Source organism: Nannospalax galili, unplaced genomic scaffold (genome assembly GCF_000622305.1).
Source record: "Nannospalax galili isolate Female #2095 unplaced genomic scaffold, S.galili_v1.0 scaffold1723, whole genome shotgun sequence".
NCBI lineage: Eukaryota > Metazoa > Chordata > Mammalia > Rodentia > Spalacidae > Nannospalax > Nannospalax galili.
In genome coordinates, this window is record NW_008349072.1 from 522,512 (window position 1) to 543,761 (window position 21,250).

The following is a 21,250-nucleotide window of genomic DNA, read 5'->3' on the forward strand; positions in this document are numbered from 1 at the left end:
GGAGTTATGGACAGTTGTTAGCTGCCATGTGGGTCCTGGGATTCAAACCCCGTGTCTTCTGCAAGATCAGTCAGTGTTCTTAACCGCTGAGCCATCTCTCCAGCCCCACTTCCCCCTTTTAACATATTTTTAAGACACATTTTCTTCTAAATGTTTGAGTGAGTACTTAGTGTCTTAGTGATGAGCAAAGTAGACACAAATCCCTCCCTGCATGCAGTGTATAGTTTCAGTGAAGACAGGTAATAGGTATATGGTACAGTAGCTATATGGTGATAGGAGCAGGCAGAAAGAAGTGGGCGGGGCTGTTTGCAGATTGACAGATCTGATTAGATCTTCCTGAGAAGGTCTTGCCTAGTGGGTAAGAGGGCAAGACAGGGGCTGGAGGGTATGTGGGACATGCATAAAATACTACACGGGGGTGTTGGCCTCCTCGTTGATGGGAGGAGCCCTAGGGGGAGTGGGAAAGTAGGTTTCTTAGGCCAGAGAGACAGAGATGTGACATGGTCTGGGTTCTGGAAGGTCCCCCTGAAGCTAGGTAAGAGTAGCTGTCCCTGTGCAGCTTGCAGGAGGCTAGAAGGCTGTGGGGGGATCCAGAAGAGAGTCATAGCAGCTCGGCTGAAGGGGACCAGGGGAGGTGGTGAGAAGTGGTTGGAGTCTGGATCCCTCTGGCAGATTGAATGTGGGTGTAAGAGAAGTGAAGGACCTCACTCAGGGATTTTGTTAACTGCAGGAAGAAGACGACTCTAGTGGACAGGTTGTGAAAGCCAGATCTGGAGTTGAGTTTGGACATGTCCAGTTTGGGACGCGTTAGAGAACGCATGGTATTTAGAGTTCAGGGGAGAGAAAGGTCTAGGCTGCCAAGGCAGTGAGTCCTCCATGGCATTGCAGGCAGTGCTGAGTGAGGGCATTGAAGGGAGAAACCAGGCAGGGGCTGCTGTGAAGCCAGGGCACGTGCTGTTGTGGAGGCTGGTGGGAGCAGCCCTGAATGCTGCCACTGTAGGGTCCAGTGTGATGAGGGCTGTCTGTCTCTGCCAGTATGAGAAACCTGGACAGGTGGACTTGTCTAGGGGTGAAAGGTGTGGAACTTTGAGGGCCTGTTGAAGTGGGAGAATCCCGGGCCTTGTAAGGTAGGAGAAAGAATTCTGTCTAGAAGGAACAACTGGATGAAGCAGGAGAGGCAGCACTTTCTGGAGCTCCCATCAGATAGGCGTCGTGGACTGGGCCTGGTGTCTGCACAGAGAGCTGGCCTCTGGCACTCCTTGGCCCCAGGAGGAGGTACAGTGAGTGTGGGAGAGCATGCAGTGGGGGCCTGCGCATTGTTTCTTTACTGTCCACTCACTGCCCGGGTGGAAAGGGAAGAAGTTCTCAGCCATCAGTGAGAATGAGGGCGAGATGGAGTTGGCAGGTGTGAGGAGGAAAAAGGACGAGGCAGGCTCTGAAGGGGCAGGGGCAGGGGCAGGCTGGCTTCCCTGTCTGCATTGAAAGAGACAGCACAGCACTGTTCCACTGGAAGCTGAGTAGGCCGTGCTTCCTTTAACGGGGTTGTGGGTTCCAAGGAGGAGCAGAGGGTCACAGGGTGGGATGATGAGATGGGGAGAACTGGCATCAAAGCTGGAAAAGGCAGATAGGGACATGCAGGCAGCTGGTTTATTCCTTTTCCCTTCTGGGTTACATTTCTGACTGAGTGTATTGCATTTTATTCTTTGTCCTGTCATCGGAAAACAGGATTGTTTCCAGTAAGAAAGAAGGCTGCTGTCAACAGTTGCAAGAGCACTTCCTCAGGGCATAGACTGTGTGTTAGACCAGCAGTGGGACTTGTACCTCCTCCACTTTTGGAAGAGGCACAGATTGTTCCCAGAGTGGTCTTTGCCAGCCCTTGGGATTGTTAGAGTATGTTTGCAAATTTGGTGGATGTGAACTATATCTCAGGGGTCTTCAAAATAACATTAGCTTGGTGTGTGGGCACATGCCTGTAATCCCACACTTGGGAAGTGGAAGCAGGAGGATTAAGAGATTGAGGTCATTCTTTTTCTTTTTTTTAATATTTTATTTTATGTGTATGTGAGTGCGCCCGTGTTGTGCAATGCCGCAGAGGTCAGAAGAGGGCATTGGATTCCCCTGGTACTGGAATTAAGGACGGTTCATAGCTGCCATGTGGGTGCTGGGAATCGAACCCAGGTCCTCTGCAAGAGCAGTCAGTGCTCTTAACTGCTGAGCCATCTCCAGCCCTTGAGATTGAGGTCATTCTTGGCGACACAGTAAGTTCAGGGCTGACCTGTGCTACAGTGAGACCTGATCTTACTAAAAAACCCAAGAAACAACATTACTGAGGTATAATTTACCTAAACTGTTATAATAGAAGGGATTTTAATATTTTTATAGAATTGTATAATAACCATACCACAATCTAATTTTAGAGTATTTTCATTATCTCCAAAAGAAGCCTTGTATGGTTTGGACATTTCATGTAACTAGTCATACAGTAATCTTTTTCATTGCTTCTTTCATTGATAGCAGTTTCAAGATCCTCCCATGCTTTAACATGTTGCCAGGATTGGTACTCCTTTTCTCTGTATGTGTACTCAGTCCCATGAGTTTGACTGCTGGTGTGTTCCTCAGTCCTTTGTTCACTTTATTTTTTGAGAAGGGTCAGTCTCTCACTGAACTTGGGCTTACCAAGATTGGACAGACCAGCTGAGATCCTCCTGTCTGCTCTACAGTTGTGGGATTACAGGCACTTGCCACCACATCTAGCTTTTATGTGGGTGCTGGGGATATGAACTAGGTCTTCATGTTTGCATGGCAAGCCCTTTCCCAGTCGAGCCCTCCCCAGGCCCAGCTCTTTGCTCTTTGGGCGATAGTCTGTCATATGGATACTTTATTTCTGTTTTGGGGGCTGTTAGGAATAATTTCTCTGCTGTCAGTGAAACTGCTGTTGACTGTCTGTCTGAGACAGGGCTCCTGGTGCAGTTCATGCCAGGCTCAGGGGTCGCAGGTGGAGTACCACGTTTGGCTTTCCCTGCTCTGTCGTGTTCTTGTCCTTTCATCTTTCTCTGTCACCATCTGGGTATTTAAAAATACTCTATTATTTTTATTTTGTGTATCGCCTGCATGGATGTAAGTGCACCCATGTCTTGCAGTGCTCATGGAGACCAGAAGGGGGCATCAGATCCCCTGGAACTGGCGTTAAGGATGGTTGTTAGCCACCATGTGGGTGCTGGAAACCAATCCTGGGTCTTCTGGAAGAAGAGTAAGTGCTTTTAACTGCTGAGCCATCCCTCCAACCCCAGGGGTCCAGTGCTTTTACTGTAATAAATTCTTCACCAAGTCTGCTTGTTCTTTATTGGTAATTTCTTGTTTCTTGAGTGTAGACTCTGTGTTGTTTCATCCACACTGGCTTGGTATTCTGAGGTAATGTAGAATGCATAGTTGTTTTGTAGTGTAGTGCCCGGGATCATGCCCAGGGCCTTGCAGCATTACCACTGGAGAACAAAACAGATAGCATTCGATGCCGTCATGGAGTTTAACCTAGTGAAATTTTCAGGGGTGTGGATGGAGGTCCTCAGAATTTTCTCATTTTTGTCAGCCCAGCATCATGTTTCAAGATGGCCTTTATGGTCTTGACCAGGGTTTTAGCTGATCTGTCCCAAAAGTGTTCCCTGTGTTGGCCAGCAAACATTGTCAGTCTTTTATTTTACTGTAGGTTGTATTCTCTGCCACTTTAAAGTACTTGGAAGTTTTTAAAATGCATTTACTTGTTTGGAGGGGACACACTGTGCTGTGGTGTGCTTGTGGAGGTAAGGACAACTCATGGGGATCATTTCTGTCCTTTCCCACCCTGTGTGGATCACAGGGATTGAACTTGGTTTGACAACCAAGTTGGTGATAAGTCCCTTCACCAGTGGAGCCACCTCACGCCCCAAGGGTTTTCATTCTTCAAGAGGTATCAAATGCAACAGGGCGTGGTGGTGCCCGCCTTTAATCCTAGCACTCAGGAGGCAGAGGCAGGCGGATCTCTGTGAGTTCGAGGCCAGCCTGGTCTACATAGTGAGTTCCGGGCCAGCTGGGGCTACAGGGAGACCCTGTCTCAAAAAGACCAGGGGAAAAAAAAAAAGAGATAGCAAATGCAGTTTTCCTCTTGTGTGAATGAAGAACTTAGATTTTTGACTCCTTCGTAGTAACTTTTTCCTTTTTTTTTTTTTTTTTTTTTTTTAAAAGCTGGCCTGAAAGTCACTGTGTAGACCAGGTTGGCCTCGAACTCACAGAGATCCGCCTGCCTCTGCTGGGTTTAAAGGCTTGCACCACACGCTCGTCATCAACTCATTTTTATATCCAGAGATGGGAAAGATTTCAAGGATAACTGCTGTTTTGAAGCGGGATCTTTTGATTGCTAGAAAGCTTAATATCTGGTGAGAGATGCTGACCATACCCAGGACAACAGAAACACTGGAGAAGGCTGTGCATCTGTCGGTGACGGAAGGAAGGAGGAACCCACATGTCCTGAAGGAGAGAAGGACTGCCCTGGCCCTGCCCTCTTCCTCCCGTCCTCTTGTGTGTGCAGCTATGTGTGGAGTCCTTCTTCAGGTGCTGTCCACCATGATTTTTGGAGACAGGATCTCAGTGAACCATAGGGGTGTGCCTGTATCTACCTGGGATTTCTAGGCATGTGCTTTCATAACTAGCTTTTTCTAATATATGGATGGTAGGGATCAAACTCAGAACTTCATACTTGTGCTGAAAGCACTTTACCAACTGAGCCATGTCCCCAACCACTTTTTTTTTCTTGCTGGCCTTGAACTCACTATGTTGACCAGGCTGGACTCAAACTCAGAAGAGTTGTGTTGTGAGTGCTCAAATTAAAGTTGTATGCCACCACTCCTGGCTTCTGATTCTTTTTTGAAGTTAAATTTTGGAATTACCATAAAGAGTCATATTTATTTCTTCATATTGAATGCCTATTCTTACCTTGACTGATAAATTAAAAAGAGACAGTCTGGAGCAAAGTGGTACCGAGACACCTGTGTAGGCTGGAATCGGGCTTTCGAATTTTGCCTGCCACAGTCCTCAAGGGTCAGGGGCTTTGGTATCAGGAGCAGTGCCATGGCTCCCAGAAGCCATTGGCAGCACCCACCATTGATCTGCCCTGTGATTTCCTGACCCTCCATCTCACCTCCAGCATGCTGGGAATGCGGGTGTGAGCACCATGCTTGGCTGGCGTTTCCTTGTAGGTTTTGAAGTTTCTCTTCCGCTGCGTCCATCTCCTTCTGTTCCTGAGTGTTGTCTACCCTTTCCTGCTGAAGCCCTTAGCTCACATGGTAGACTTAACATTCTTTTAGTTTTATAATTCCATTGTTCCTCTGTGCCTGACTGTACTGGTGATGCAGGTATAGTCTCTACCCTGTGTTTTTTGCTTTGTAGTATATTCTCTGTAAAGTTTTGTTGAAAGATGGACTTTCCGTCAGGCGTGGTGGCGCACACCTTATCTAACACTCCAGGCGGATCTCTGAGTTCAAGGCCAGCCTGGTCTACAAAGCTAGTTGCAGGCCAGCTGGGGCTACAGGGAGACCCTGTCTCAAAAGACCAAAATAAAAAAGACGGACATTCTGCGTTGGGTAGAAGGAACTTCAACAAATATTAGGCCTTTATTAGTGTTAGGTGTGGGGGAACAGGGCTCCTCCTGTCATCCCTGTACTATGGCCTTAGTCTCTTGGTCTGTATATGTCTGCAGAAACGTATTTCGAGACGGTTCCTTTTCCTAGAGGCAAAAGGGCTTTTTCTCTAACATGACTGTCGGGCCTGTAGAGCCCTGTCCTGGAAGTTGGAGCTCTCACAGCTGCCCCACCAAACCTCATAGTTCACAGTGTTCAGATTTTTTTCACCCTTTCTCCACTGGTAAGTTGTAATTCTCCATATCTGCCTTGCTGTGTCTCCTCCACAGGGGAGTGGTAGTTTGCTGCATGACTTCACTTTTCTGACAACTCTAGGAAGAATTGTTGGTTTTTAGTTTTCCCAACTGTTTATTGTTGATAGGGAATAGGTATTTTGACTTGTTAGGGAATAGGTATTTTGACTTGGTAGACAGCTGTCATCACCTTTCACCTCTAGAACAGTTTTCATCTTTCCAAGCTGGAACTCTGTGCTCACTGAAACGCCCCTCTCCCTCTGCTCAGCTCCTGGTAGCAATTCTGCATTCTCTATGTGACTGAGTGCTTTGGAGTGCCTCACTGAGGAGACGGTTCCACCTCCTGACCAGCAGTGTTGGTCAACATTGTGCTGATCCTAAGTTCCATTGTGTGTATTCACACCATGCCCCGCCCCCCAGCATGGGCACCGCACCATCCCTGCCTCGGACTTTTCTCTGTTAAAATGAGGCACTGTGGACTGTGGATTCTGCCCCCTGCCCCTGCCCATGGCTCTTTCCTATGTAGAGGTGGGACTGTTGGTTCAAACAGCTGTTTTTATTTTTTTGTGGAATTACCAAACTATTTTCTGTAATGACTGCTATTTTATCTTTCCTCCAGTGGTGCTCCAGGGGGCCAGCTTGTCCACATTAGCACATCTCTTTGAGTGCTTAACCAGGAGCTGTACCAAGATACTCAAAGCCCTGTTTGTTGCTTAAATGTCTCTGGCAGCAAAATCAGGGAGGAACTTTCTCTGTAGAGTGAGGAACCCCGTGATGCTGGGTCTTCCTGCCTTTCTCCCTGTGATGCTGGGTCTCCTTGCCTTTCTCTCTGTGATGTACAATGCCCAGGGAGGTCAGAAGAGAGCATTGAATGCCCCTGGAACTGGGCTTACGGGCAGTTGTTAGCTACCATGTGAGTGCTGGGAACTGAACCTGGGTCTTTTCGCAAGAGCAGTCAGTGCTCTTGACCACTGAGCCATCTCTCTAGCCCCAGAAATTTAGTAAGTTTTATTTGTGATTTATTTGCTGATATAAAGTGATATGATAGACGTAAAATCAATAAAATAGTAAACATTTTCAGCTATTGGCTGGCACTTGGTTTCTTATTGAATGAGTGCTGTTCAGCTCTGGGAGCATTAGGGAGGATTCTGCTTCATTGGCTGGCAGGGAGCCATTGGGCAAGCTTGAGAACGTTCTCTAGGGCTGCTGAGATGGTTCAGCAGGTGGCTGCAGCGCTGTGCTGGACTGCCTGGGTTCCTCCCAGAACTACGTGGTGGGAGGAGAGCTGGCTGCTGCAAGTTGTCCTCTGAACTCTGCCTGCACAAGTGCACATGCACTCACAGTAAAGAACTATAAAGAAAGCATACTGGACTCTGGTATCTGGAGTGTACTGGCTGGCTCTGGAAGCTGCTTCTCTTATTTTCATTCCTGGGCTTTATGGTGCCCCACTGTTGTAGTTCACCCTCTGCCCACGCGTTCACTAGAAGCTCAGAAACAACAAAAACCCTCAAAGCATTCTACATCACAGATATCACTGATGATAAAGGCTGGATTTGTTAGTGTGTCTTCAACTATAAATTCGTGGGACGTATAAATGAAATTTACTCAACAGACGTAAGTGCCAAGCATGTAAAGGTTCAAGAGCCACCTGACACAGCCTGGGTCCTTCATAAGATAACAGCTGTCGTGATGGCCTCACACTGAGCACAAGCTTTCCTTGACAACCTGGGAATTGATGGCACAGTGGAAGGAGGGGCATTTCTGAATTCCAGCTCTGACACCTGAGCCAGTTGTCTCTGCTTCTGATTATTTGTAAAAATGGATAAAACAAAATTGTGTGGCACTCACTTGAATGTGAGAACACATTTGGCACAGCTTGGTGCAGATGCTGAAGTTCTGCCATGTTGGCTTGGCGACTCCTTTGCACATACAGAGGCTCCTCTCTTTCCTGACAGCTTTATTGGGATGTAACGCATGGACCAAATCTACTGGCTTGAAGCTTTCAGTACATTCCTGGAGCCCTGCAGCCATCAGCAGCCTCTTAGACTATTTTCATGACTCCAAAAAGAAGCCTTATATTTGCAGCATTCTGTTTCTCTCCCATCCCACAGTCCCTAGACAACCATTGGTAGCGGTAGCCATGTCCTATGGCAGTTTAAATTTGCACAGGTGAGATCAGGCCCTTTCTGTGTGCATATTCGCCCATGTGCCGTGTGCATACTGGTATGTGTTGATGAAGACAAGAGGACAACCTTGGGTGTCATGTTTTTTTAATTAATTAATTAATTTATTTATTTGTCTTTTTTAAAACAGGGTCTCCCTGTAGCCCCAGCTGACCTGGAGCTCACTATATAGACCAGGCTGACCTTGAACTCAGAGATTCGCCTGCCTCTGCCTCCCCAAGTGCTGAGACTACAGGTGTGCACCACCACGCCTGGATTTATTTTTTTAATTTTATGTGTGTATTGCCTTCATATGCATCAGTGCACTCATGTTGTGCATTGCCCACAGAGGTCAGAAGAAGGTCAGGTCAGAAGAATGCGTCTTGTTCCCTGGAACTGGAGTTACAAACAATTGTTAGCTGCCATGTGGGTACTGGGAATTGAACCCAGGCCCTCTACAAGAGCAGTCAGTGTTCTTAACTGCTGGAACCATCTCTCCAGCCCCCTCCCCACAAGTTTTTGATGTCTTTTGCTTGTTTTTGTAGTGAGTTGCTTAGTTTATTGTGTTCCCTGTTTACTACTGCATAAGTTATCCCCAAACACAGTAACTTAAAACAGCAGTAAATATTAAACATTTTGCAGTTCCTGTGGGTCAGGAGCTTGGGAGTGTGAGCACGCCACTCACCTAGAGTTGATGGAGCTGGAGGCTCTTTCCAAGGTGGCTCTGGTCTTAGTGAGAGGCCTCTGTGCTTCCTTTCACCTTGGGCCTTTGCCAAGTTTGCCTGAGGGCCTGGTATAAGCATGGTGACTGACTTCCTCTCGGGGGAGGGATTCAGAGGAGCACCCTGGGAGCTGTTTCTGACCTACCCTCAGAAGCGGAGCAGAGCTCTTTGCTGTGTTTGCTGGCCTCTGCCTCTCATGCTTTCCAGGTTTGTGCCTCCATGTTCAGCTTGAGAAATTTCTTAGACCCAGTACTTGGTTGTGGTCTGTCTGTCTCATGAGGAGGCATGTAGAGTCAGACTGACAGATTTTCAGAGCCTCTAATCTTTTTTTTTTTTTTTAGTGTATATGAGTGTTATGCCTGCATGTATGTAAGTGCACCTGTGTCATACAGTGCCCGAGGAGGACAGAAGAGAGCATTGGATCCCCCAGAATTGGAGTTACAGATGGCTGTTAGTCACCATGTGGGTGCTGGGATTTGAACCCGGGTCTTCTGCAAGAACATTCAGTATTCTTAACCGCAGAGCCATCTCTCCAGCCCCAGAGCCTCTAATCATAAGTCACAGTGATGTTCACTCAGATCTGAGTTGATCTACACTGATACTGAACTTTCTATGTCACACCTTGGCTTTTTTGAGGCTACATGACTGAGTACTTTCTACTTGCTATGGGGCGATGGTCCTATGGTTTTGGACACTACCCCTCTCTGGTAGTTCCATGTGGTGCGGCATAGGAGCAGGGCCCATGGCATAGATGGTTGTGCTTGTTCGCCTGTTTCCTCCTTGTGGGCCCCTTTAGCAGTCCTCTTAGAGCTGTTTAAGGATGATCAGTATTTTAAGGGTTGATACCTCAAACTTCTTAAGTTCTTTTTGAGTTAGCTTTGAATGACTAGTCTTCTTCAGTCTCTGTATCCTAACAGAAACTTTCAGATAGAATATTAGAAATACTAATGACAGTGATTAGTGTGAACCTTAAAGAAGAGGATGATGTTTCTTGAAATGGCTGCATATCCAAAGGGTAGACTTACAAGTTGTTTTTCTTGGTGCTAGGGAGTGGCTCAGTGGGTAAAGGTGCTTGCTACCTGGCCTAAAGATCTGAGCTTCATCCCTGGACTCATGGTGGAAGGAGAGCACCAGCTCTCAAGTTGCCCTCTGACTCCACAAGCGCTGTGGCACGAATGCACACATAACAAACACAGTAATGAAACTGATTTTAAGACTATCATTCAACTAAGAATAAACTTTTAGTGTTTTGCATCTAATTGGATGTGCCTAAATAATAACAGTTTGGGCCATAATAATTTGGCCTGTACGGGTACCTGTCCTCTGTCAGGCCCAGTACTTTCATCACACCTGGCTGAAGAAGCTGGGTGTGGGGCTGGTGCTCTCTGTGAGATGTCCAGGACAGTGTCCTCAGAAATGAAGTGCAAAGGCTTTAGAGTCTCTGTGAGTTCAAGGCTAGCTAGGGGTGTTTCCAAACAAGCAAACAGACAAAATGCCATGCAAACTACATATGTAGCCTGAGATTTCCTAGTAACTACATGTGAAAAGTTACAAGTTAGGTAAAATACACACATAAGGACTTGTACGTGCCCAGCAAGCAGTGTCCCGCTGAGCCCTACCCCAGCCCCCTTTGGCCTTTGATGTCTGATGCATGTCTCACATTCATGTCACATCCCCGTTCAAAGTGGTCGAGAGGTTCACATGCTCAGAAGTCTTATGCCAGCGACACCGTGAATGGTGGGTCAGAGTTGTCCTTACTGTCACGTGAAATAATGGGGACTCTGACCAAGAAAGAACCTGAAGTAAGAAGTAGAAATGGTTTGGGAGTGTGTCACCTTCCAAGCAGTGGCAGAAAGCAAAGAGGAGGGAGGGGAACAAGGTGGATTGGAAGGGCCAGAGAGGAGCAGAGCTCTCTGTCATTCACAGCCTGAGGCCCAGTCTTTTAATGAGATGGGGAGACTTGGTGACTGAAATAGGCTGAGTAAGGGGAATGGAAAGCAGAGGCTGTGTCTGGTGGTAAGGGCACTAGTTTATTTAGTTGATTATTAATTCATTGTGAGACATTCAGGGGCAGTGTCTCGTCTACTGGTATTGGGCATCTATTTGTAAAGTGCAGAGGTGGTCTTACTGGTTTTGGAAATTTGAATCTCAACTGTGTTTATAGAGGTATTTAAGAAACTAGCAGGTTGTGCATATTGTTGGTAGGATTTGCCGGAGAGGCCAAGCGATGGTAGGAAACCCACAGAAATGACTTCATCTAGTCCTCAACACTTGTTCTGGATCGCCTAAGCTTTGTTTCAGTGACTGAGGAAACTTGAGAAGGTGAATTTCCTCCCAGAGACTGGTTGACCTGAAAGAAAGTGATGGAGTGTCTACACCTGACCTTTCCAGACTCCTATGCTAGCATTTGTGTGGAAAAGAGAGGAGTCTCCAGCTGAGACCTCAGGATGGCCTGTGACAGCAAGACGTCCTCATCCTGACATGAAGGCTCTGGAGGGTCTTCCAGGAGACTGCACTGAGAGCAAGGTTAGGATGAGACCCAGAAGAGGCCACTGGAGTAAGTGAACCCCTGGAAGTTGACACAGAGCTGGGTTCCAGAGTGGAGGCGGTGCGTGAGGGAGTGCTCTCAGATGCCATAGGAAAGCAGGCACTGCAGTGCTGGGAGGTGGCTCAGCAGTCAAGAGTGAACGCTGCCCTGCAGAGGACCCTAGTTCAGCTCCTAGCACTCACATCAGCTAGGTCCTAATTGTATCTTTGAGGCCTCTGGCCTTTGTAAGGACCTGCACTTATGTGCATATACCCACATGCTGACACATGTACACATAATTAGAAATAAGAAAATCTACAAAGCATTAACCAGCCCAGTAGAAGTGGCCAAAAGCTATGGGCAGACACTTGGCAGAAGTATATATGACTCTCAAAAATACAAACAGTGGGTGCTGGAGAGTTGGCTTAGTGGTTAAGGGTACTTGGCTGCTCTTCCAGGACCCTAGTTCAGTTCCCAGCACCCACATTGGATGACTCACAACTGCCTGTAACTCTAGCTCCAGAGGATCCTGTGCCCTCTTCTGGGGGTACCCGCACTCACATCCATAGACTCGCAGGCACACGCATACACATTCTGAAAAATTAAGAAAAAAGAACAATGCCCAGTCTCAGTTTGTAAGAGAAAAGCAAGCACGTTGATGGGTGTGGGAAGCAGGCATCCCCATGGGGGAAGTAAGTGGTCATTAGTATTGGCTTGCTTATGCCAGGTAAACACCGCTCTTCAGGATAGAAACTAGAAACTAGAGAGTTATTTTTCCCCCCAGTTTTTTTGAGACAGGCCCAACTTTCCTGAAACTCTCACATGTAGACCAGGCTGGCCCCTTTCTAACTCACAGAGATCTGCCTGCCTCTGCCTTCCAGTGCTCTTCTTTGAGGATTTCTTTTTTTTTCTTCTTTTTAAGATTGAAGAACATACTTTGGGTCTGGTATAAACCCCTGAGGGTACAGTGCACTGGATCACCTTTTAGCACTTGAAGACTACATAGTCCTTGAGATGCCTGTTGGACAGGGAACTCTGTCCTGTTTTACATGTGTACTGGGTGCTTTGCCACCAGATGGTCTGGGGAAGTCTTAGAAGCTTTAGGGATGAATTCACACCACAGTTTACCCTGTTGTATCCCCAAACCAGCTTATCTTCTATCAAGTTGGCATTCAGGTTTTACTTGGTTTGAGTCATTGCCTAAGTAAGTGAATGCCTGAGGCTATTTGAGAACCCTGGCTGTAGCCTGGGAATTAAACCACAGCTGCCTGTGTCGGAGGAGGTGGACTTGGGCAGCTTCACCTTGGTGAGCTCAAAGTTGTCATGTCAACACAGCACTAAGGACCTTTATGCAAATTGACTTTTTTTTAAAAATAAAAAGATAGTTTGTGTATTGTTAGAAATAAAATGTGAAGTCCAAGGACCCCACTGATACTGCACAGAGAGCACACAGACCAAGTACAGCTCTTCAGAAAGATACATTGTGTCACTCAGATTGGGCAAGCACACCTGGCCCAGAAGTTTGATAGGTTTGGCCAGAGTGGGCTGGGGTCTGATCTCACAATCTGTCTTAGTGGGTTAGTTTTAAAAGAATTGGAGCGAAGGAAATGGAAGAGAAGAGGGGAAGGGGTTGGAGGAAAGGAAGTGGTCTCAGCCTCCCCAGACCATCAGGTTCTGGGAATGCAGCAGGGCTTTTTAAATTTTTATTATTATTTTTTTTTTGTCTTTTTGACACAGGGTCTCCCCGTAGCCCCAGATGGCTTGGAACTCACTGTATAGACCAGGCGGGCTTTGAACTCCACCTGCCTCTGCCTTCCAAGGGCTGGGACTAAAGGCGTGTACCACCACACCCAACTTTTATATAAATAAAACCTTTTCCATAAATAAAGGCCTGCACAGAACTTTTGTATAAATAAAAGTTTTACTGGTGGAGGGCATTAAAAGATTTGAATTCCTTGTTTTAACCCAAAGTTTTACAGTGTTAGACAGAAAAGACTGATAGTGTTTCTTACATTGTGAACCTAAACAAAAAATGAAAGATACATCGAAATAGTCTGGTCTCTTAGAGAGCAAGTGTTTCTTACAATGTGAACCTAAACAAAAAATGAAAGATACATCGAAATAGTCTGGTCTCTTAGAGAGCAAGTGTTTCTTACAATGTGAACCTAAACAAAAAATGAAAGATACATCGAAATAGTCTGGTCTCTTAGAGAGCATTGTATTGAACAGCTTTAAATTCTGTCATTGGGACTTCCTACTTTGCAGTTTAAAGATTTATTTATATTTATGTGCATGGGTGTTTATCCCTACATGTGTGCAGTGCCCGTGGAGGCTAGAAGAGGGTGTTGGATTCCCAGACTTCAGGAGCCAGAGCAAGAGCAGCCAGGGCTCTTAACCACCGAGCCATCTCTCCAGCCCCTAGTTTTCAGTTTAAATTCACTTGAGTAAGTTAAGAATTTGAGATTGGTGTTATTAATTGGCTTTTTTTCCTTTATGTCTTGATTTTGCTTATATTTCCTTAATTCTTAGATCTGGAGGAATGAATGATAAGATTTTAAAAGGACTGTTGTGGAATGCCTTTGATCCCAGCACTTGGGAGGAAGGCCAGTCTGGTCTACATAGAGAGTTCCAGGCCATCTGGAGCTACAGGGAGACTCTGTCTCAAAAGATTGAGAGATGATCATTTAGTTTGTATCCCATTTTATTTTTATTTTGTGTGTGTTTTGCCTGCATGTATGTAAGTCTAACACATGTGGTGCAGTGCCCTTGGAGGCCAGAAGAGGGTGTTGGAGCCCCTGGAACTGGAGTTACAGGTGATTGTGAGCTGCCATGTGAGTGCTGGGAACCAAGCCTGGGTCTGTGCCAGAGTACCCAGTGCTCTTACACTGAGCTGTCTCTCCAGTGCCTAAGCCTCCCACTTCAGACATAAGTGCAGATGACTTGCCCAGATGTTGACTGAGCTGAATCTGTGTTTCCTCACGTCAAGGTGTACCTGTTTGCCGTGCTTTAAGGGAGCATGACTTTCATTATATCACCTCCATTCTAGTGAAGAACATTTATTTACTGCACTAGATCATCTAGAATCATGGAAATGGGTTGTATTGGTGAATGCCTGTAATCCCAGCACTTAGGAGACTGAGGCAGGAGAATCACAAGTTCAAGGCCAGTCTGGTGTACATAGTGAGTTAGGCCAGCCTGGGCTACTGTGAGATTTGTCTCAAAAAAGGAAAAGTATTTTTCTTAGAAAACACAGATTGGTCCCCAACTCTTGATCTCCTGCCTCAGACCTCCTGAATCCTGGGACTACATGTAGCCTGTGTGACCAGGTGGGCTCAGAGAGAACGGCTTGTTTGTCTTGTCCTGTCACAGTCCTTTGACTGTGACTTCCCTGTTCTCCCCATCACCCGAGGGGCCTACAGTTGAGTGACTTGGTTGTAATAAGCCACATAAAAAGTTTGGTGGCTTTCTTGCAATTGTGTGAAACTGAGGAAGTTTCAGCTTGAGTTCGTACCTCAGTGGAGCCTAAGTGTAGCGAGGTGATTGGGGTGGTGTAGTCATTTGTCCCCTTACTCTGTATCCTCACCATTGTTATAACGAGCAGAAGTGGTTTTCTGGCCTTTACTTTGGGTGCTAATTTACTAATTTAAGACTTAGTTGCCTTTTAGTAATGATTTAGATTGAGCAGGCTTCATATGTGTCTGAGATGATTGAGCGCCCGTCAGGGTGCATAGCCAGACAGTGATGTAATCCAGTCAGGGGCCGAAGTCTTGACTTTAAATTCATCACCTACATGATACTGCCTTTCAGAGGTGGTAGGAGGGATCCTGGATAGTGCATGTTACGCCATAGTCTTTTTACAATCTTGGTAGGGTAATTTTTGGTTACTGTCTACACTTGGTTTGGAAGTGGAGGTATTGGCGGGGACTATATTAAAAGTGATTGGTGTTTCTGAAATTACCTAACAGAGTCACAGATGTGTATAATTTTTGTTGGAAGACATTTCTGAAGATAGAGAAGTTTTGGGTTTCTTTCAGTTATAGGTGTTGGCATGGTTTTTCTAAATAATTATTTTGTTATTGTTTTGGTTTTTGACACCGTGTAGTCCAGACTGACCACAAACTTACTGTGCAGCCAAGGCTAGCCTTGGGCATGAGAGCCTCCTGCCTCAGACTAGATGCTGGGTTTACATGTGTGTGCCATTACACTGGTATTGGCCATCGATGTTCAGACTCAGTTTTATAGACAAATATTCACAGCATTCTAGACATTGTTGGTGAAATGATGAAAAAGTCTTCGTGTACATGGACCATCATTCTCTTCAGACTCCAGACCTGAGTGTTTTGAAGTCTGTGAGGCACTTACAACATGGGATCATTGAGAGCTACACGACAGTCATCAAGGTGGCGTCTTGTTTCCTGTGTCCAGGCCTAGGGCCTCTGCCTGTCTGTAATGACGTGCACATTTTTGTTATGTCTAATATTTTGCAGAAAGCTGGTGGTTGCTTGGATGTCATGTAATAGCTATGGTCTCCTCCTGTGACTTGGCACCAGTTGGATGTTGTGGTATTTATATTCAAATTTATGCAAGTACAGAATACAGGGAATTACTGCCTTTTCTCTGAAGTAAATATTTTGGCTTAAACAAATTTTTTGTCCACTTAAAGGCCAATTAGGGTAACCCCTTTCTTACTGCTTTTGACTAGAGCTAAGGGCCCTAATAGTAACAATTAGGGTCTAGGGAGGGGCATGTTCCTCCTGCCATTCCTTCAACTTGTGATTAAGCAGATGCTTTTAGATGGTGTTCAGTTGAGAATGTATTCTGCTTTAGGCTAAACAAGTCTTTTTGAGAGAGAGAGAGAGAGAGAGAGAGAGAGAGAGAGAGAGAGAGAGAAATGATTGAACCCAAGGCTCTAAGTAAGGATGCTAAACTTGCACTCACTCTACCACTGAGCTACAGTTTCCAACTCCTTAAATGACGTTTTTATAACTATATTACATTTGCATATTTTGCAGTCTTCATCATAGTTATTTGTGTTGAAGAAAGGGTAAGATTTATGACTGGTAGATTTTATGGCTCTTGGAAAAAAGCATAATTTCTTTAAGGAATGCTAACAATATATTCATAAATAAAAACAGTAATTTTCCCTGTCTTGTTTATTTTTTTTTAAGTGAAGGGACTCCGGGATCATTTTTCTAGTAAGAAAAAAAAATCCATTAATCAGTAGCCCAACTGCACAGGCTATTTTTAAACCATCACATAATCAGTACTGCTCCTGCGTTGGCTTTCACAACTGTCCATTGCCCCATTTTGAATAGTCTTGCCTCCTAAGAGCAGCACCCTTTCTCATTTTGTGTGTTGTTATGTAAAACTGTGGTTTCCTAGAAATCACATACTTGGGGAGCCCCTTGTTCACTTTGTTCTTCATGGGGAGCCTTTCCTCACTTGATGATCCCACTGTTGCCTGTGTGTTTTAACTCAAAAGCAGCCACCTTTTTTTGGGCTTTGTTGGCTTTTGTCATTGATCTCATGGTAGTTTGGATACCTTCAGTTAAGTGCTTTCCAGGCCAGGGTCTGAAACCCTTTATCTTCATTTCCTAAAGAGTCTTGGCTATTGGCTAGCGTTTTACTATTACTGCCCAGCCCAGCCCTGCCCTGCCCTGCCCTGCCCTGCCCTGCCCTGCCCTGCCCAGCCCAGCCCAGCCCAGCCCTGCCCTGCCTGATGATTTATAGTCCTAGCAGTCCCCAGTTAGCCCCACTCCCTTAGTCACCACTGACATAAAGAGGATGACAGGTACATTTCAGATTTACTTTTTTCTCTTCTCCCCCCAGCCTCCTATAAAAAGTTTCTGTTTTATTTTCCCAATGTCTGTCACCATTGGTACCATTTTAGAATTAGTTTTGCTTATTCTCAGGTTAGATGCATGAGATCCTGAAGCAGGAGGAAAGTGTACAGTTCATTGACTCCATCTTTGTCTCACAGTTGGAGAGATGAATGTTCAGGTTAGATGATTCGTCTTTGCTCACCCAGCTGGAAAGCAGCTGCTGTGACAGACTTTCTGGCCTCAAGCAGCCAGTGTCTCTTAGCGTCCAGCATCGTTAGGTATTTATTTAAAAATGTTTGTTTGTTTTTGTTTTTTGTTTTTTGGTCTTTGAGACAGGGTCTCCTGTAGCTCCAGCTGCCTGGAACTTACTATGTAGACCAGGCTGGCCTTGAACTAACCATCCTGCTTACTGCTTCTGCCTCCCAAGTTCTGGGTCTAAAGCTTTAGGTCACCACACCTGGCTCTCCGTTCTTCAATGTGGATTCTGTATGAATTTGGTTGTGTCAGTATTTAGCATTTTCATTATGACTATAGTTGTTAAGTGGTTTGTTATATGCTTCTCCCTCATAAATAATTTAGCGTATTCTATGGAAATGGGGTTTTTTGGTTTGTTTTTAATGCACTTGTCAGCAGTTTGACTTCAGACTCTACCCAGTTACATGTTTGGGTATTCTGTCAGCCATGTCTTTTTGAAGAACTTGTTCCCTTCTTCAGTCTAGAGCTCTTGTCCCCCTGCTTAGTGCACAGTGTCTTCCTGCTCCTCCTTAATGCTGATCTGAAGGCTCTGTATCATTCCTCCTGGTGTCCTGTCCGTGGGATCCGTGTCGTCTTCTCTTGTTGCTCCTCTACCAGAGGAGCACAGTCTGCAGTAGTTGTGATAAAGGTATCCAGCAGGCAAGCCTTTTGAGATTTCTTTTTGCTCTTTTTCTGTATTCTCTTTTTGGGGGGAGGGTGGGTCGTTGGCTATGGAATATAGGCTTGTCTACATACTAGGCAAATTCTTTACCACTGAGCTGCACCCCAACCCTCTGTGTACTCTGTTTTAAAAGTTTGTTTTTTTCTTTTGGTCTTCTTGAGACAGTTGTCCTGGAACTCACTGTGTAGACCAGGCTGGCCTTGAACTTGCAGAGATCTGCCTGCCTCTGCTGGGATTAAAGGCATGCGCCACCACGCCTGGCCTTGTTTTAAAAGGTTTTTAAAATTTTATGTACAAGTGTGTATCATGCATGAGTTTATGTGCACTGTGTGTGTACAGTGTCTGAAATGGTTAAAAGAGGGCGTCAGATCCCCCAGAACATGAATTAGAGGCAATTGTGAGCCGCCATGTAGGTGCTGGGAACCGAACTGAGGTCCTCTGCAAAAGCAGCAAGTGCTCCTAACTGCTGAGCCGGCTCTCCACCTCTGTGTTTTGCTGCATTTAGCATTGTTTCCATTTACCCTGAGAAGGGAGAGCTGATGACAGTGCCCTGTGAATTTTACTGAAGAAAGGTATTAGATGAGCAGCACTTTTTTTTAGTTCTTGGTTTTTTGAGACAGGATCTCACTGTATCACTGGCTGACCTAGAACTTGCTTTCTAGGCCAGGTTGCCCTGGATTTCAGAGATCTGCCTTCACCTGTCTCTGCCTCTGGAAAGCTGGGTTCAAAGGCATGCACCACCACGCCCGGTCTGAACAGCACTTTCTGTAGGCTGCATTCTTAGGGGGTTTCTAGTAAGTTCAGTATCCCCAATTTGAGCCCTTTTCTGCAGTGTTATGGAGCATGCTGTGCATGTGTAATTCATATTCCTCTTGTGTGCAGTGTGTGTTTAGTTGACATTGGAGGATGTGGGTGGTACAGGCACCAGTGCCTGCTCCACTCAGAGTTCCTCATAGGAGGGGCGGCTCAGGAAGCACTTTTAAATTTGGCTTAGTATTTTAAAATATTTTATTTATTATTTTTATTTTATGTGTACAAGTATATTGCCTGCATGTATGTGAGTGCACCTGTGTCGTGCAGTGACGCAGAGGTCAGAAGAGGGCTTTGGAATCCCCTGGAACTGGAGTTAGGATGGTTTGTAGCCGCCATGTGGGTGCTGGGAATTGAACCTGGGTCCTCTGCAAGAGCAGTCAGTGCTCTTAACCGCTGAGCCATCTCTCCAGCCCCATGGCTTAGTATTTTAAATGTAATGCTTTTGTGGTCAGCCTTTGTGTTAGAAGAGTCCATTTCCTACATAAATAGGAGTAGTGTTTTCTTCACCCACTGATAATGCTGTTATAGCACCTGCTACATTAAACTCTGGGTTATTGTTTAGCATGGGATGATGGATGGCATTTTTCCTGTGCTCACATAGAAAAAATTCCACTAACTAGAACTTTCACATTCTCTGAGGTGAACTTCTGTGGGAGTTGAGATCCTAGCCAGTAGTGTTTGAATCATAGCCATCGTCAGATGAAATGGCACATGTGATTTATCTGCTTCTTTGTTGTTTTTTCACAGGAACACTTCTGTTTCATACAGTATCCTCCTCTCGGCTCACCTGCTGATGTGGTAAATTGGAAGACAGCCATCACAAGGATAGCCTGTAATGGGCAAGGAGCCACAGAGAAGAAAACATTTGTTTTAATTTTTCACCTTGGTTTGAAAGGTGAGACTATTAGGACCACTAGGACTTGGAGTTGTTGTGCATCAGGGAGAGCAGTACCTCTCATAAGATGCGAGAGCCTGGGAAGCTGGGCTGGGCAGTTTCTGAACTAGGTCAGTACAGCCTGTGGTTTTTCAGGAAGAGTGAGGAGAGCCAGCCCTTAGACCACCCGCCTCTGTACAGGGCATGCTAGTTTAGACCAGCAGCTTCTAGCCAGCCACCTGCCTGCTTTTCAGTTCTAATTACTGTTACTTTAGAACTTTTTACTTGAAACTTGATTGACCATCAGAGATTGAGTTTTCATGTTTGACTTTTGGCCTAATGACACTTTATAGGAAGGTTTTGGGGTATCACTCAGTCCTGTCTCATTTGGTTTCCCTGAAGAGTGAGATGAGGAGTTCCCGTCTACCCTGCTGAGCTGGCACCAGCTCCTGCGCAGGCCACGTGGCTCCTTCCTGTGACCTCTTATTTCTGCCAAGGCTTTTTGGTTCTGCTCTCCGGTCACTTTTGCCACCGTGTTTCCCCTTCCGTTTCTACCAGCTGTGGAGCTGGAGCATGCTTTCTACCTTAGAAGACCGCATAGCTGTCTATGGTGGCCCTCTGCTGCTAATGCCAGCTGGTTTATCCTTGGCATCCAGCGTATGGCTTTACATCTGCCCTCTGAAGCCCCTCAGGAAGGTCCTTAACCTTAGGAGTGCCACTTGAATTCTACAGTGAGCTGCTTGCTGTTCTGCCCTCACATCTAGGTTCTTGCTTTCCTCTTGCAGCGTCTCCAGCTGCATCTTTGTATTCTCTTGTGTGACTCCTTTTTGGAAAACAGATGAATTCCGAAAGGAGAGTTGGCTCTCCTCTTCTCATGTGGGTCCAGGGGCTCAAACCCAGGTTATCAGGCTTGGTAGCAAACATTTTCACTGAACCGTCTTGCCAGCCCTGAAAATACCTTTTTTATGCAGACGGGTACTATTGCATTGCATTAGTTATCCAGATATGATGTCACTTGAGCATATACATTATTTCAAAGGCATGCATTGAATCCTGTTAAATTCTTTTGATACTTTCTCTTTTTTTTTTCTTTTTGAGACAGGGTCTCCCTATAGTCTCAGCTGACCTGAACTCACTATGTAGACCAGGCCGGCCTTGAACTCACAGAGATCCAGCTGCCTCTGTCTCCTAAGTGCTGGGATTAAGGGCATGCGCTTTGATACTTTTAAGCATGTCATTACATTGTAAATTATTTTCGGGCAGCTCTTCACCTGAGCGACAGGATGGATTTTAAAAAGTGAAAACTTCCTTTGTCCTTATATCAGGCTTAAAAAGGCTATTTCATTATAACTTGAGCTTGGAAAATACACAAAATGTGGATTTGTATGAGAATACACTTCTCGTGATTTATGACATCACAGGAAGTGTGTGGAGCAGCTTAACTCTCTTGTGAGCCAAACATAGCTCCGGAAATGACTGTTGCATTGTAAGGTGCCCACACCCATGCCACTT

General features: G+C 45.7%; 1 protein-coding gene across 9 annotated transcripts in view; it reads left to right on the forward strand.

The window, feature by feature from the left end:
• The window catches only part of Ppp6r3 (protein phosphatase 6 regulatory subunit 3), a 111,563-nt gene that overhangs the window by 7,983 nt on the left and 82,330 nt on the right, over window positions 1–21,250 (forward strand). For 8 of the 9 annotated variants that reach the window (XM_029570002.1, XM_029570003.1, XM_029570005.1 and 5 more), the window contains exon 2: window positions 19,612–19,759. The exons of the other annotated variant lie outside the window; for it this stretch is intronic. The gene's annotated coding sequence lies outside the window, so the exon portion shown is untranslated. The remainder of the gene's footprint in view (window positions 1–19,611; window positions 19,760–21,250) is intronic. 9 annotated transcript variants of the gene reach the window in all.